General features: G+C 36.5%; 1 protein-coding gene across 1 annotated transcript in view; it reads left to right on the forward strand.

Moving 5' to 3' along the window:
- Nucleotides 1-15383, forward strand: part of COL21A1 (collagen type XXI alpha 1 chain) — a 367375-nt gene that overhangs the window by 40335 nt on the left and 311657 nt on the right. The window lies entirely within an intron of this gene.

Genomic DNA, 15383 nt, shown 5'->3' on the forward strand with positions numbered 1-15383 from the left:
CCAAAATAGCCAAGAATTTCTGGATTAGTAAATTGAACAGGCTGCTTGAATATCTTTAATGACATTTGGTCAATCAGCAAACAAGACAGAGTAGATGTCAACTGATAGAGCCACAGACCACACCCAGCATCATGACCCATGGTCACCTCTTCACAGTATTTTAAATAACAACATTATTGAGGTATAATTCATACACCATAAAATTAATCCATTTAAAACACACAGTCAAGTGGTTTTTAGTATATTCACAGAGTTGTGCAATCATGACCACTATCTAAATCCTGAATATTTTCATTATCCTCAAAAGAAACCTTGGGTTGCTTGGGTGGCTCAGTTGCTTAAGTTTCAGCTCAGGTCATGATCTCAGGGTCGTGGGATCAAGCCCCGCAGCAAGCATGGAGTCTGCTTCTCCCTCTCCCTCTGTCCCTCCCTTCACTTGCTCGCTCTGTCTCTCCTCTCTCTCTCTCTCTCAAATAAATAAATAAATAAATAAATAAAATCTTAAAAAAAAAAAGGAAACCTTGAACCATTTGTAGTCATCTCCCATTCCCCAACTCCCTAGCAACCACTAATCATCTTTATGTTTGTATGCATTTGCCTATTCTGGACATTTCACGTAAATGGAATCATATAATATGTGCTCTTTGTGACTGGCTTCTTTCACTTAGCATAATGTTTTTAAAAGTTCATTCATGTTGTAAGTATCAATACTTCTTTCCTTTTTACGGCTAAATAATATCCCATTGTAAGGATATAACAATTTTGCTTATTCGTTTATCAGTTAATGAACCTTTGGATTATTTCCACTTTTTGGCTATTACAAATAATGCTGCTATAGACATTTGCATATACATTTTTTTGTGGCTATAAGTCTTCAGTTCTCTTGGGTATAGACCTTGGAGTAGGATTGTGGGTCATATGGTAACTCTATTTTTAACAGTTCGAGGAACTACCAAACTCTTTTCCAAAGGGGCTACCCTATTTTACAACCCTGCCAGTGATGTATGAGGGTTCCAATTTTACCATAGCCTTGAGAACACTTGTTATTATCTGTTTTTTTTTTTTTATTATAGCCATCCTCATGGATGTGAAGTGGTATCTTAGTGTCGTTTTGATTTGCGTCCCCTGATGACTAATGATGTTGGACATCTTTTCATGTGCTTATTGGCAACTTGTGTTTGTTTGTTTGTTTGTTGAGAAATGCCTATTTAAAATTTTTTGCTGATATTTTAATTGGGTTATTTGGATTTTTATTGTTGAATTATAAAAATTCTTTTAATATCTTGGAAAAAAGTCTATTACTGGTTATATGATGTCACATACTTTCTCCCATTTTTTGAGTTGCTTCCATGGAATTTTGAAGGCACTTTTTCATCGTCTTGTGAGGTCAGGTTTGCTGCTGAGTGCTCCAGTACCATTAGAATTCTTGGTCCTTTTTACATGACCTATTCTCTCTCTCTCTCTCTCTCTCTCTCTCTCAGCTTTTAGGACTCTCATTTTGTCTCTAGTATATACTAATTTCTGGATATTGTACTTAATGATAGTAATAAAAAATCCATTGTGTTTGGAATAAATATTTTATTATAGTAATTTCCAAATATAATAAAAAGTAAAGAGAATACTGTAATGAATACTTGGACACAATCATGTTTAATCATATAGATTAAACAATTATAAATATTTTCCAGCTTTACATCATCCATCTCTTTCTATCTTTTTAATTTTTTTGCTAGAATACCTTAAAGATAGTACAAGACATCTATCATTTCACCCATAAATCTTTCAATACACATCTCTAAGAGATAAGTTTTTTAAACATACTTATGATGTCATTATTACCTCTGTAAAAATAACTAATACCTTAATATTATCTAATTTTCCATTCATAGTCACATTTCTTCCATTGCTCAAAAATGTTACTTATAACTAGATAACATAGTTTATTCAATCATTCTCCTATTGATAGACATCTGGATTGTTTTCAGTATTTTGTTATTACAAATAACTCTATAATAAATGTCCTTGTGCATATGTCATTTGGCATATTTGCAAGTATCTCTTTTGGATAGAGTCCTAGAGTGGGATTGCTTGGTCTAATGGTAAATGCATATATATTTTATATGATATAGCCCAATATCTTTACATGAGTGTTGTGTAATTTTGGATTCCCTTAGTGCAAACATTAATCTGGAAACACATGTCCTTTAGTCCTGGGAAATTTATTGAATTCTTTTTTTTTATTATTTCTTTTATCTTACTTTCCAGAATTCCCAGAATTGGGGTATTTTCCCTTTTATTCTAATCATTCAATTTTGTTATCTTTTGTCTCCTATTTCCCATCTCTTTGACTTTCCCTTATATTTTTCTGGGAGAATTTTTTCTACTTTATCTTCAAACTTGTCTAATAGATTCTAATTCCAGCCGTCATATTTTAATTTTCAAGAGAATTTGGTTTTGTTTCCTAACTCCTCTCCTTTATAGCCTTTTGTTCTTCTTTTTCAACTTATTTTCATTCAATCGTGGATTCAACAAATTTTGAGCACCAATTATTATGTCACAGGTATTTTCTCTAGGCTCTGCATAATTTGCAATGAATAAACAGATAAAATCTCTGTCCTCAAGGAGCTCACACCCAGAAACATATTGAATGTGTCAGGTAGGTAGTGAGAAGTCCATGAAAAAAACAAAACAGAGGAAAGGGAGGCTGAGAGTGCCTGGAAGAGGGGCTGCAGTGTTATGTCAGGGAGTCAGGAAAGGCTTCAATGATGAGGTGATATTTTTGAACAGACTAGAAAGAAGTGAGAGAGTAAGATGTGACATGGGGAAGAGCTTTTCAGGCAGAGGAAACTGAAAGTACATAGGTCTTGAGGCAGGGACATGGAAAGTTTAAGGAACACCAAGAGGATCAGTGTGTCTGGAGCAAGGGGGAGAGGGTCCAGACATAAGTCAGAGAGGGTTTAGGGGTGAAGATCACAGAGGATTTTGAGCAGAGGGAAGTTATGATCTGACTTACACTTTTAAAATAGCACGCTGGCTGCCTTGTAGAGAATGGACAACAGGACGGCCATAGTGGAAAAAGGAGTAGTTGTGAGGCTATTGCAATAATATAGGTGAGAGGTAATGGTGACTTGGACCCGAGTAATAGAGTAAGAAGTAGCCAGGTTCTGAACAAGAGTTCAGAATTGAGGGTTCAAGAATGAATCCTAGGTTTTAGGACCAAGTACAGAAAAAGTGTTGTTGCCATTTACGATGATGAAGATAATATAAGAAGAGCCAGGCTGGGAGGGAAATTTAAAAATTTGATTTTAATCATGTTCAGTTTGAGATACAAATTAGAGATCCAAGTTCATTTATCTAGAAGGCAGTTGGATGTATGAGTATATAAATTAGTAGTGCAATGTCCCATGGCATTTAAAGAGAAGGGAAGAAAAGAGCTCCAAAGACTGAGTCTTGGTCTACTCCAACATTTAGAGATTGGGGAGGTGAAGAGGAACCAGCACAGGAGGCTGGTAATGCTTGGTTGGCCAGGCAGGAGGAAAACTGAGAGTGTTTCTGGTGGAAAGGAGGAGCTAACTATGTCAAGTGCTGCTATAAGAGAAGGCTTTTCTTTTTGGGGGCCAGGAAGTGATGGGAATTTTCAGAAAAGAAGTTGAGGATGGAGGAGTTTTGCTTTTGATTGAGCTGATATTTGATTCTATATTCTAGAGGTCACCGTAGACACTTAGGGCTTAGGAAGAGTGCAGTTGGGCCAATTTAAGGGAATACAGAACCATTGGGTGGAGATTCCAGTCTTGTTTTTCTCAGTCACAAAGGGACACAAGCTCAGGCCTAATGGTGGAATATGGGAGGGGAAGTTTCTGCCAGGAGCACATAGAACTTTGTGGAACCCATCTATGGTGGTATGGCAAGTGGTGTCAATGTGGCATCTCTTGAAAAGGGGATGTTCTTACAGAGAACACAAGAAACTCTGAGGGAGCCCTGTTCACTCAAGCCAGTGGTGCTGTGTAGTTCAGGAGAGAGGCAGAGTCACTGAGAGGGCATGAGCTCTGTTAGATTTCTTGGCAGTATCTCCTCCTATCTCTTTCTCCTCAAAGAATATCATTTATAGTGTGGTTTTTTTGTTCTTTGTTTTTAATTGTTCCCTGCACTGTCTGTGTTCCTCAAGATTACTTTTTCCTGTTTGTTTTGAATTCTGTTTGTTGGACCTGAGGCAAGAATACAAATGGAGACCCACATAATATATCTCTATAAACATAAAAATTATAAGTAAAGCTAACAAAATGTCAAGAAAATATGTTCAATTTTACCTCAACAACTATACCTCCATAATAACCTGAAAATCCAGGACGAAATTTATGGTAGTAATCATACTATAATATATAAATGTAGCAAATCTTGTATACTTTATTTTATTTTATTTTTAAGATTTATTTATTTGAGAGAGCGAGAATGAGAGAGAGAGTACATGAGAGGGGAGAGGGTCAGAGGGAGAAGCAGGCTCCTCGCCGAGCGGGGAGCCCGATGCGGGACTCGATCCCGGGACTCCAGGATCATGACCTGAGCCGAAGGCAGTCGCTTAACCAACTGAGCCACCCAGGTGCCCAAATCTTGTATACTTTAAGCTCACACAATGTTATATGTCAACTGTATCTGAATTTTTGAAAAACCAAATTTAGAAATTTTGGGGGGAAGGGAGCCAGGGATTCACCTTTGAGTATAGATCTTTACTAAGACCCACACATTTCCGGAACTGTATCCCTACACTCAGCCGTGCCTGGGGTCCCCATATTCAGTCTCCTTCCTTCTACCTCTCCAGTTACTATACCTTCAGTCTTCTACCTGAGTGCTCTAAGGTTAGTCTCCAGGCTACTCTGGCTTGGCAGGCAGGTCTGGACATCTATCTACTCCTCTGCCTAACTTTTATCAGATTCTTCTGCTTTCAACCCCACCTGAATTCCACTGGGCACCCTTAACCTTTCCTCCATTCTGCTTTGATCTGACTTGCTTCTGGGTCCCACAGCCACTGCTGGCCCAGTTTTCATCTTTCAAAAATCTTGTCCATCTGATTTCCAACTTCCAAATCTTTTTGCTGTCATCTCCTCTATGATTCTCTTTGTGCTAGGGAGTTTATCCTTAAAAAATATTTTTAATGTAATTTTAGCAGACTTTGGAAGATGAGATAAGAACACTATCTTTAACTGGAATTATTAACCCTTCTGTTTCATTGGTGCAGAATTATTGTGATGACTTATTGTGATGACTATAGTGAGCTACTGCATTGGTGTATATGATGAATGATGACAGCATACTGTTTGGAAAGAGAAATGTTTGGAGTCTATATTTAACACAAGGCAGGTTTTCAAATGTTTTTTACTGACCTGATTTGCTGACCGAATCATTCGGTTTATTTGAGCACAGTAGATCACAAGAAGATTAGAAGTCAGATCCGGTTTGGGAGGATGCTTGATTCTCTAAACTGCCTAGGGAGTATAATGGATATTTATTTTGTGTATCTACCCATTATATACCACCATTTTCTAGAAATTGATTTGATTTTTTTCCACTGGTAACTACCCCTCCCCAACTGTCTAAGTATTTGGATGGGCCTGGATCCGGGAGATACACACAACCTGGCTTGTTCAATGAGTACACTCTCTGGCCAGAGTGGTTGGTTCCAAATCAGTCTACTGTGGTACAATCTAGAAATTTCACTGAAACTCTTCAGGAAGAAATGGCCTTTCTCACTGTGGTCTTTGAGATAGCAGGCTTTATAACCAAAGGTGCTACTGGCCATCCTGGCCCCATTTAGGCAAATGCCTGTGCAAGAATCAAGAAAAGGAGAGGAGAGATTTAGAATGAAGCCTAATGATGTTGCTTATTGCTAGAGCCCCTAGGTTTTAACTAGCTTGTGTTGGGTTTCTGCTTTGTGTAACCACAGAGGTCATAACCATAGTAGAATATTTACAATGTCTTGGATGTGGTGTGTGTGTGTGTGTGTGTGTGTGTGTGTGTGTGTGTGTGTGTGTGAGAGAGAGAGAGAGAGAGAGAGAGAGAAAGAGAAAGAAATCAAAAGAAATCATGGTCTCTTCTCACTTTCTTAAATATAAGTATGATGTCATTGTGTTTATAGAAATAAGTAAAGCTAAGTTGTTCATGTGAATATGCACTTTTTATGTGTGACTAGAACAAGAAAGCATGATGCTAGAGGTATAACTCCTTGAAAAAGTTCTTTTCAAAGCCTTTGAGGATGATTTCATCTAATGCTAATAGCTCATAGAGGAACTTCAGAGGTTAAGAAAAAGTGAACATTACATGATTCCACCAGATGTGGGATAAAGGAATAATTTTAGAATTTAAATAACTAAAAAGTGCCTCTGGTGTGCCTCTAATGTTTCAGTATATGCAAATTAGATTTTATATAATGCATCTCATAATATGGCCAACAATGGAGTGAAATTGAACTTTAATTGAAAGCAGAGCTAAAGGAAAGCTGGGGTTGGGAAGCACAATTTCCAGTTCCAACAAAAGCCGTTTACACTGCATATGAAAAATAGGCCACAATTTTAAACAAAATCAGAAATAGATAAATAGGAAGGAATCCATTCCAGAGAACTGAAGCAGATTGAGAGACAGGATAAAATCCTATATATTTGGTAATTATTCAAATGTAAGTAAGAGAAATTATTATATACAATTTTTAAAATTGTCCATAGCAAAGCAGTTAATGGGGAAAGGAATGAAATAATGCTAGCCCGAGAAGCACAACCGATATAAAATACTATTACAACACACATCATTTTGATGTGGATCTGTGCTACTAAGTTACTTTTTAATTACATTTTTTTCAGTTTTTGCATTAGATATCAGCTTAGAATCATAATCCAAGCAAACATAACACTGAGACCTAATTGTAGGACTATAGAAAACTTTCCCTTCCCCCATACAATACTAAAGGCTGATTTACAACAGTTCCTTTTATCCTGTAAGTCATGCTAGGCTAGCAGAAAATATTTTAAGACCTACCAAAAGGCAAATACAGTTTAAGGAGACAAAACAAGCATCCAAACCAGACTCATATATGGCAAAGATGTTGGAATGGTCACACTGGGAATTTTTTAAAAACTATGATTAATATACTGAGAAATCTAATAGGTAAAGCAGATAGCATGTAAGATCAGAGGGCAAAATAAACAGAGATATGGACATTCTTTTTTTATTATTAAAGATTTTATTTATTTATTTGAGAGGAAGAGAGCATGTACTTGTGCATGCACACAAGCTGGGGGAAGGGGGAGAGGGAGAGAGAGAATCTCAAGCAGACTCTGCACTGAGCATGGAGCCCAATGCTGGGCTCAATCTCACAACTCTGAGATCATGACCTGCGCTGAAATCAAGAGTCAGATGCTTAAGCAACTGGGCCACCCAGATGCCCTGAGATATGGAAATTCTAAGAATGAACCAAAAAGAAATAATAGTGATAAAAAACACTATAATAGGAACAAAGAATACCTTTAACAGGCTTATTACTAGACTGGACATAGCTGAGCAAAGAATTCCAGAGCTTGAGGATATATCAGTAGAATGCCTAAAACCAAAACCAAAGAGAACAAAGACTGAGAAAAACAGAACAGCACATCCAAGTACTGTGGCACAACTACACAAGGTATAGCAAATGCATTATGGGAATGCCAGAAGGAGAAGAGAGAAAGAAACAGAAGAAATATTTGAAACAGTAATGACTGAGAATTTGCCCAAATTGTCAGACACCAAACCACAGATGCAGGAAACTCAAGGAACACCAAACAGGATAAAAAAAAAAACAAAAAAACACAAAAATCCACAGATAAATCTCCCCTAAACTATAATAGACATATTATTTTCAAGTTACAGAAAGTCAAAGATTAAGGAAAAATCCTGAAAGAAACTGGAGGGGTGGGAGGGGAATATTTTGCCTATAGAGCAGCAAAGATAAAAATTACACTTGACTTCTCAGCAATGATACAAACAAGAAGAAATGAATGAAATATGTAAATTGCTGAGAGAGAAAAAAGCCCCACCAATCTAGAATTATGTATCCTGTGAAATTATCCTTTAAGAGTGAAAGAGGAATAAAGACTTCCTTGGACAAAAAAAAAAAAAATTGAGGAAATTTATTGCCCATAGACTTGCCTTGCAAGAAATGTTAAAAGTTTTTCAGAGAGAACTCAAAACTTGGATCTACATAAAATAAGGAAGAGATTCAAAGAAAGAATAAATTAAAGTAAACTGAAAACTTATTTTTCTTATTCTTAAATGATCTAACAGATACCGGGTTTTTTTGTTTTTGTTTTTGTTTTTGTTTTTTTCTAAATAATAGTGACAATGAAACCAGAAGCTGCTTCTTTGAAAAGATCAGTAAAACTGATACACCTCTAGTCAGGCTAACCAAGAAAAAAAGAGAGAGACAACACAAATAAATAATATCAGAAGTGAAAGAGGGGACATAACTATGGGTCCTATGCATGTTAAAAGGATAATAAAGGAATACTATGAACAACTCTATGTCCACATTTTCGATAACCTAAATGAGCCTATTCTTTAAACAACACAAGCTGCCAACAGTCACACAAGAAGAAATAGACTACCTTGAATAAGCCTATATCTACTAAAGAAATTGAATCAATAATTAATAATCTTCTAAAACAGAAAGCACTAGTCTTAGATGGATTAACTAGTGAATTCTACCTAACACTGAAGGAAGAAATTATACCAATTCTCTACAATTTCTTTCAGTAGATATAAGCAGAGGACACATTTCTTAACATGAGGCCAACATTACTCTAGTATCAAAACCAGACAAAGGAATTACAAGAAAAGAAGACTACGGACCAATATCTCTCATGAACATATAGATGCAAATATCCTCAGTAAAATATTAGTAAATCAAACCCAGCAAAGTATATAAAGACTTGTATGCCAAAACAAAGTGGGATTTATCCCAGGTATGAAAGGCTGGTTCAACATTCAAAAATCAATTAATGTACTCCATCACATCAACAGGCTAAGAAAAATCACATGCTCATATCAGTAGGTTTAGAAAAAGCATATGACAAAATTCAACACCCATTCACGATAAAAATGCTCAGTTAAATGGGAATAGAGGGGAATTTTGTCAAGTTGATAAAGAATATCTATAAAAAACCTATAGCAACTGTCACACTTAAGGGTGAGAAACTCAAAGCTTTCTGTCTAAGAAAGAGAATAAGGCAAGGATGTCCGCTTTTACCATTGCTTTTCAATAGCACACTGGAAGTACTAGCTAATACAATAAGACAAGGAAAGGAAACAAAGGTATACAGACTAGGAAGGAGGAAATGAAACTGCAGATGACATGATTGTGGAGAAAATCTGAAAGAATCAACAACAAAAATCCTGAAACTAATAAGTGATTATTGTAAGTTTATAAGGTTAATATACAAAATCAATTAGTTTCCTATGTACCAGCAATGAATAAGTGAAATTTGAAGTTAAAAACACAGTACCATTTACATTAACAATCCAAAATATAAAATACTTTGGTATAAATCTAACAAAACATGCATAAGATTTATGTGGGGAAAACTATAAAACTTTGATGAAAGAAATCAGAAGAACTAAATAAATGGAGATATATTCCGTGTTCATGGATAGGAAATCTCAATATTAACAAGGTGTTCATCCTTTCCAACTTGATCTATAGTTTCAATATGTTCCAAATCAAAATTCTATCAAATTATTATCAATAAATTTATTCTAAATAAATTTATTCTAAAGTTCCTATGGATCAATAAATTTATTCTGAAGTTCACAGAGATAGGCAAAAGACTCACAATAGCCAACACAATATTGAGGGACAGGAACCAAGTTGGAGGATTGACACTACTGACTTCAAAACCTAGTAGAAAGCTACAGTGATCAAGACAGTATAGTATTGGTGAAAGAATAAACAGGTAGATCAATGAAATAAAATAGAAAGCTCAGTGGGGTGCTTGGGTGATTCGGTTGGCTAAGCGTCTGACTCTTTGATTTCAGGATTGTGAGTTCAAGGCCTACATTGGGCTCCACACTCAGCTGCCAACACCAAATGCTTAAAAAAAAAAAGAATAGGGCAAAGAATAGAAAGTTCAGAAATAGACCACATAAATACAGCCAACTGATCTTTGGCAAAGGAGCAGTTGGAATATGATGGAGAAAATAGTCTTCTCAGAAAATGGAACTGGAACAATTGGAAGTCACATTAATTTAGACCCTGAAGGGATACCTTCACCAACATTAACTCAAAATGGGTCACAGACCTAAATGTAAAATGCAAAACTATGAAACTTACAGAAGATAACAGAATATCTGGATGACCTTGCATTTGGCAAAGACTCTTTAGATACAACACCAAAGATACGATCCATGAAAGAAATAATCAATACCCTGGATTTCATTAAAATTACACATTTTTGATTTGCAAAAGACACTGTCGATGAAAAGACAAGTCACACACTAGAAGAAAGTATTTGCAAAAGACACATTTGACAAAGGATTGTTGCCCAAAATGTGCAAAAAACCCCCAAAAACTCAACAATAAAAAAACCAAGAAAGATTAAAAAAATGGGTCAAAGAAGATACGCAGATGGCAGAAAAGCACATGAAATGGTGCCCCCACATCATATATCACCAGGGACATGCAAATTAAAACAAGGAGATACCATAACACATCTATTAGAATGGCCCAAATCCAGAACATTGCCAACACCAAATGCTTACAAGGAGCTGGAGCAACAAGAACTCTTATTCATTGCTAGTGTTTATGCAAAATAATACAACCACTTTAAAAGATAGTTTAGTGGTTTTTTACAAAATTAAATATAGGCCTGTTATACAGCAATCATACTTTTTGGTGTCTAGCCAAAGAAGATGAGAATTTATGTTCACACAAAAACCTGCACACAGATATTTATAGCAGCTTTATTCATTGCCAAAACTTGGAAGCAACCAAGGTGTCCTTCAGTAGGTGAAAGATAAATGAACTGTGGTACATCCAGACAATGGAATGTTATTCAGTGCTAGAAAGAAATGAGCTATCAGGCCATAAAAAGACATGGAGGAAACTTTAATACATATTACTAAGTGAAAGAAGCCCATCTGAAAAAGCTACATACCCTGTGATTCCAATGATATGACATTCTGGAAGAGGCAAACCTATGGAGACAGTAAAAAGATCAGTGTTTTCCAGGGGCTACCGGGGAGGGAAGGAGAATAGGCAGAGTACAGATAACTTTTAGGGCAGCAAAACTATTGTTCATCATACTATAATGGTGATATATGTCATTTTACTCTGAAAATCCTCTGTATGTTGTTATAATGATGTATATTATTATACATTCGTCCAAACCCATAGGTTGTACAACAGCAAGAGTGAACTCTAATGTAAACTATGGACCCTGATAATGATGTGTCAGTGTAGGTACGTGGATTGTAACAAAAGTACCACTCTTGTAGGGGATGCTTATCATGGTGGAGACTATCACGTGTGGGGACTGGGGATATATATATATCTTTGTATCTTCTGCTGAATTCTGTTGTGAACCTAAAACTCTTCTAAAAATGAAAGTCTCCTAAAAAACAAACAAACAAACAAAAAACCTAGGACATTTTTGTAGTAGCTATTCAAAACTTTAAAAATATAAATCCCTTTCACCCAGAAATTCTATGTTCATGAATTTATCAAAAGCAAGTAGAGACTTCTGTTCTATGATATTAATCATAGAGTTATTTATATAACAAAGTAAAGAGTCTAATATTTATTAATTGGTAACTGGAAATTGGTTGCATAAATTATGATATGCCCACAGTGCAACCTTTAAAATTTTACTGTAAAAATATTCATTGATGTAGAAAAATACTTATGACTTGCTAAATTTATTCAGCCAACAAATGTTTATTGCCACAGAAAGTATGTATTTTCCTTTAGAAGTATGTTTCAAGAATGGGATGAGCTATAATGTCACGCAGAGGAAACAGACGATTAGTGTTAAAAGATTTTTACAACCTTTCTCAGAAGTGGTTCACCCTTCCCTATTTCTTTATTCAACCATCCATTTAATTGCTAAGTTCCTCCAGGGGATTTAAAACATGTTCAGAAGCTCTTGGACGCTTCCTCCGAGAAGGTGGATTCCAGTTTGTGTTCCCCATGAATATGGGCTGGTTCTGGTGACTTGTTTTAAAGAAATAGAATGTGGTGGAAACGATGCAGTTTCTTCCAAGGCTAAATCATAAAAGGTGATATCCCCCTCTCTCCTCCGCCCCCAGCTGTACACCAGCATTGGAAACCCTAAGTTGACATACACAAAGTCCAGCTCACCCCAGGCTACCATGCTGGAGACACCGTGAGGACAGAGCACATAGAAAACAGATGCTCAAGGACACCCCGCTGTCCAGCTCAGCTCCTCCAGGCGAGGCACCAGTGAGAGAGCCTTCAGATGGTGTCAGCCCCAGCCTTTGAGCTGCCTGGCTGACACAGAGCGGAGCAAAGAGAAGCCGTCCCCATCAAGCACTGCCCAAATTGTGAGCTCCTAGATTTGTGAGCAAAATAAATGTTGCTGATTTTAAAGCCACTAAGTTGAGAGGTGTTTTTTTGTGCAGACTTAGATAACTGCAATGAACCCTTACCTGCCAGCCAGGTTACAAACGTATGTATAAAGGTACAAAAGTATGGGTTCTCTCTCTCTCCCTCATGAAAAGACACCAGAAGTACATCAACCAAAAATATATTGGTAGGATAATATTTAGGTGGTGGAATTACGCAGTGCTTTTGGCTCTTCCTTTGTTCTTTTCGATAATATGCTGATTATCTGAAATTGGTAATAGAGTTATTACTTCTATCGTTAGAGAGTAAATCAATAAATGAATAGCTGAATAAATAAGTAGGGATGAACAAATCACTTCTGGAAAGGCCATGACAATTTTTTTGGACACTAATCATTGGCTATAGGATGACCCGTTATATCCCTGTAGTTCTCGTTATATGCTTATTTAAAATGCACATCTTCTGTGACAGTCTCAGTGTGCTGAGCCATCTGGCCTCAGAGATGCTGCATTCACAACTTAGGAAACATGACCTGGGAGGAGACACAACTCCAGGTGGCTGCCCAGTGATTTGTATCCAGATTGTCTCTGGGTTCTGGGTATATCTTTCATATAATCATTCATGGAGAAGTAGTCCACAAAGCTCAGATGCATGTCTTATTTACACGAGCAAAAGCTGATCATTGGTTGAAAGTGTTGTTCCCCAATGTACCAATGGCAGGAGAAGATTGCTGGGAAGATAATAATTAGTCTTCCCTATACGCATTTCAGATGCTCCTTGCATAGAGAGGAAAATATGGGAATCGCTCTTCAGGCTGTGATTGTGTTGAGTGTTTGGTGGGTGGTGACATTTGCTTTCTATTTCCACATCAAATGCGGCTGTCAAACATGCTGGGGAAGCTGCTCTTAGTAAAAAATAATTAACATTTTCATCTCCAGGGAAAGATGTCATGGACACCTAGGCCTACATGTGGTCTAAAAACATCAGGCAGTTCATGTGGTAACCTGTGAAAGTGTGTTGTGCCTTATTACTGTGTTAGGATGAGAGCTAAAACTAGACAAACAACAGTATAAAACTTATCTTTGCTTTCAGAACCCTGGAATGTGTTCATTTTAATAATATTTGAGGTACGAGTGAGCTGGTTTCCCAGCCCAGCTATAAATAGCTTGTTCTTTAGTCCAAGTTCAAGCTGCGAAAGGTCTTTGGGCATCCTCTGGCTGGCTGTGCCCACCCTCTTGACATCACAGCAGGTTTTTTTCCCCCCATTTATTTCCTTATATTGTGAAAATGTTGGCTATAGTGTAACATCAAATGCCTTGGGGGAATGAAAGCATTCACTGTCACTTATTTAGTGATTAGTATGTACCAGACACTAAGTGTTTTGCACATATTAAATCCTTACTTAAACCTCATGATAGCCCTGTGACGTATTATCCTCATTTTATAGTTCAGGAAACTAAAGGACAGAGAAAACACTGCCCCAGATCAGCCACTAGTATACAGTAGAGCTGGGATTATAAAGAGAAATAATAAATATGCTATCAGATTTTCAGCACTAGTTATGTAGCAGGCTCTGTGCTAAACGCTTTATGTGTATTAAGAAAAATTACCCAAAACTTGGAAATAAGGCAAAATGATGACTGTACGTCTTACCATGCTGGAATATTGTCTGACAGGACCATTCAAGCATTATCTAATTGTCTAGGAATACATCTTTGTTTGAGTTTCTATTTACTCTTGATTCAGGCCCAGATGGAATTGGATGAAAATTTCTAGCAGATTGCAAATTACATTATAAATTAGTTGTAAATGGGGGTAGGGATGCAAATAATCTCTGTGTAAAAGATCACTTAAGATACTATAAGATAGTAACTAGCTTTATAAATAATTTAACAATCTTATTCCAACACTTTTTCATTTTATTATGTACACCAGCTTCTCCCATTCTCCTTTGTCATTCCGCTGGCTTACTCATTAAATAGCTCTTTGTCTCAGGTTCACTGTAAGTTTGGAGGATAGTCATGTCTTAAATGTCTTGAGAATTATACTGTTTAACTCCCACAAAATCCAATGAAGTAGACAATGTTGTTTTCTCTGTTATACAAAGAACCTGAGAATAGAAGAAGTCAAATAATCAGTCCAAGATTTTACCTTAATAAGGAAAGTTGGTGGGACATAGACCAATGGCTGCCTGATTCCACAGACTATGTTTGAATCAATGCATTCATCTTTCTGTTTGAGTCAGTGAGCGCAGGGCCTTGTTCTATTTACTTATATAAAAAAGCCTGTTGTAATAGACACTTGGTAAATTTATGTACCAAAATAAATTACAGAAATAATCAAAACTTATCGGAATAAGATAGGATATAATATTTTAAAAAGCTAATAATCTGGAAAATCATCCAACTCCAGATGTGATCTGTAGATACTCCTTTGAAACTCTCATTTCTTCTAAAGGCTTAAAATATTAGAAATGTTAGAACTTTCTTTAAAATTATTTGGCATTGGGACAGTTAGTCATATTCAGAATAATGCTTTTACTAAGATAATGTTCTTACTTAGTTCTTATTAAGGGTAAGAACTGTTTGGCCACTAAGTCCCAGCTTGGAGTCCTTGCCCTTGACTTCAGACTAGCAACAATCACTCTGTTAGAAAATGAAGATGCTTTCTCTTCTTTTTATTTCCCATGCTTGAATTTGCCTGGCTAGGTTGTTGTTCTCTCCCTCCTGCTTTTGAGCATGTAATTGGTTGTCAATTATATTATTGTTCTCAGATTCCCTCTACTAGA

Source organism: Zalophus californianus, chromosome 7, assembly GCF_009762305.2.
Source record: "Zalophus californianus isolate mZalCal1 chromosome 7, mZalCal1.pri.v2, whole genome shotgun sequence".
NCBI lineage: Eukaryota > Metazoa > Chordata > Mammalia > Carnivora > Otariidae > Zalophus > Zalophus californianus.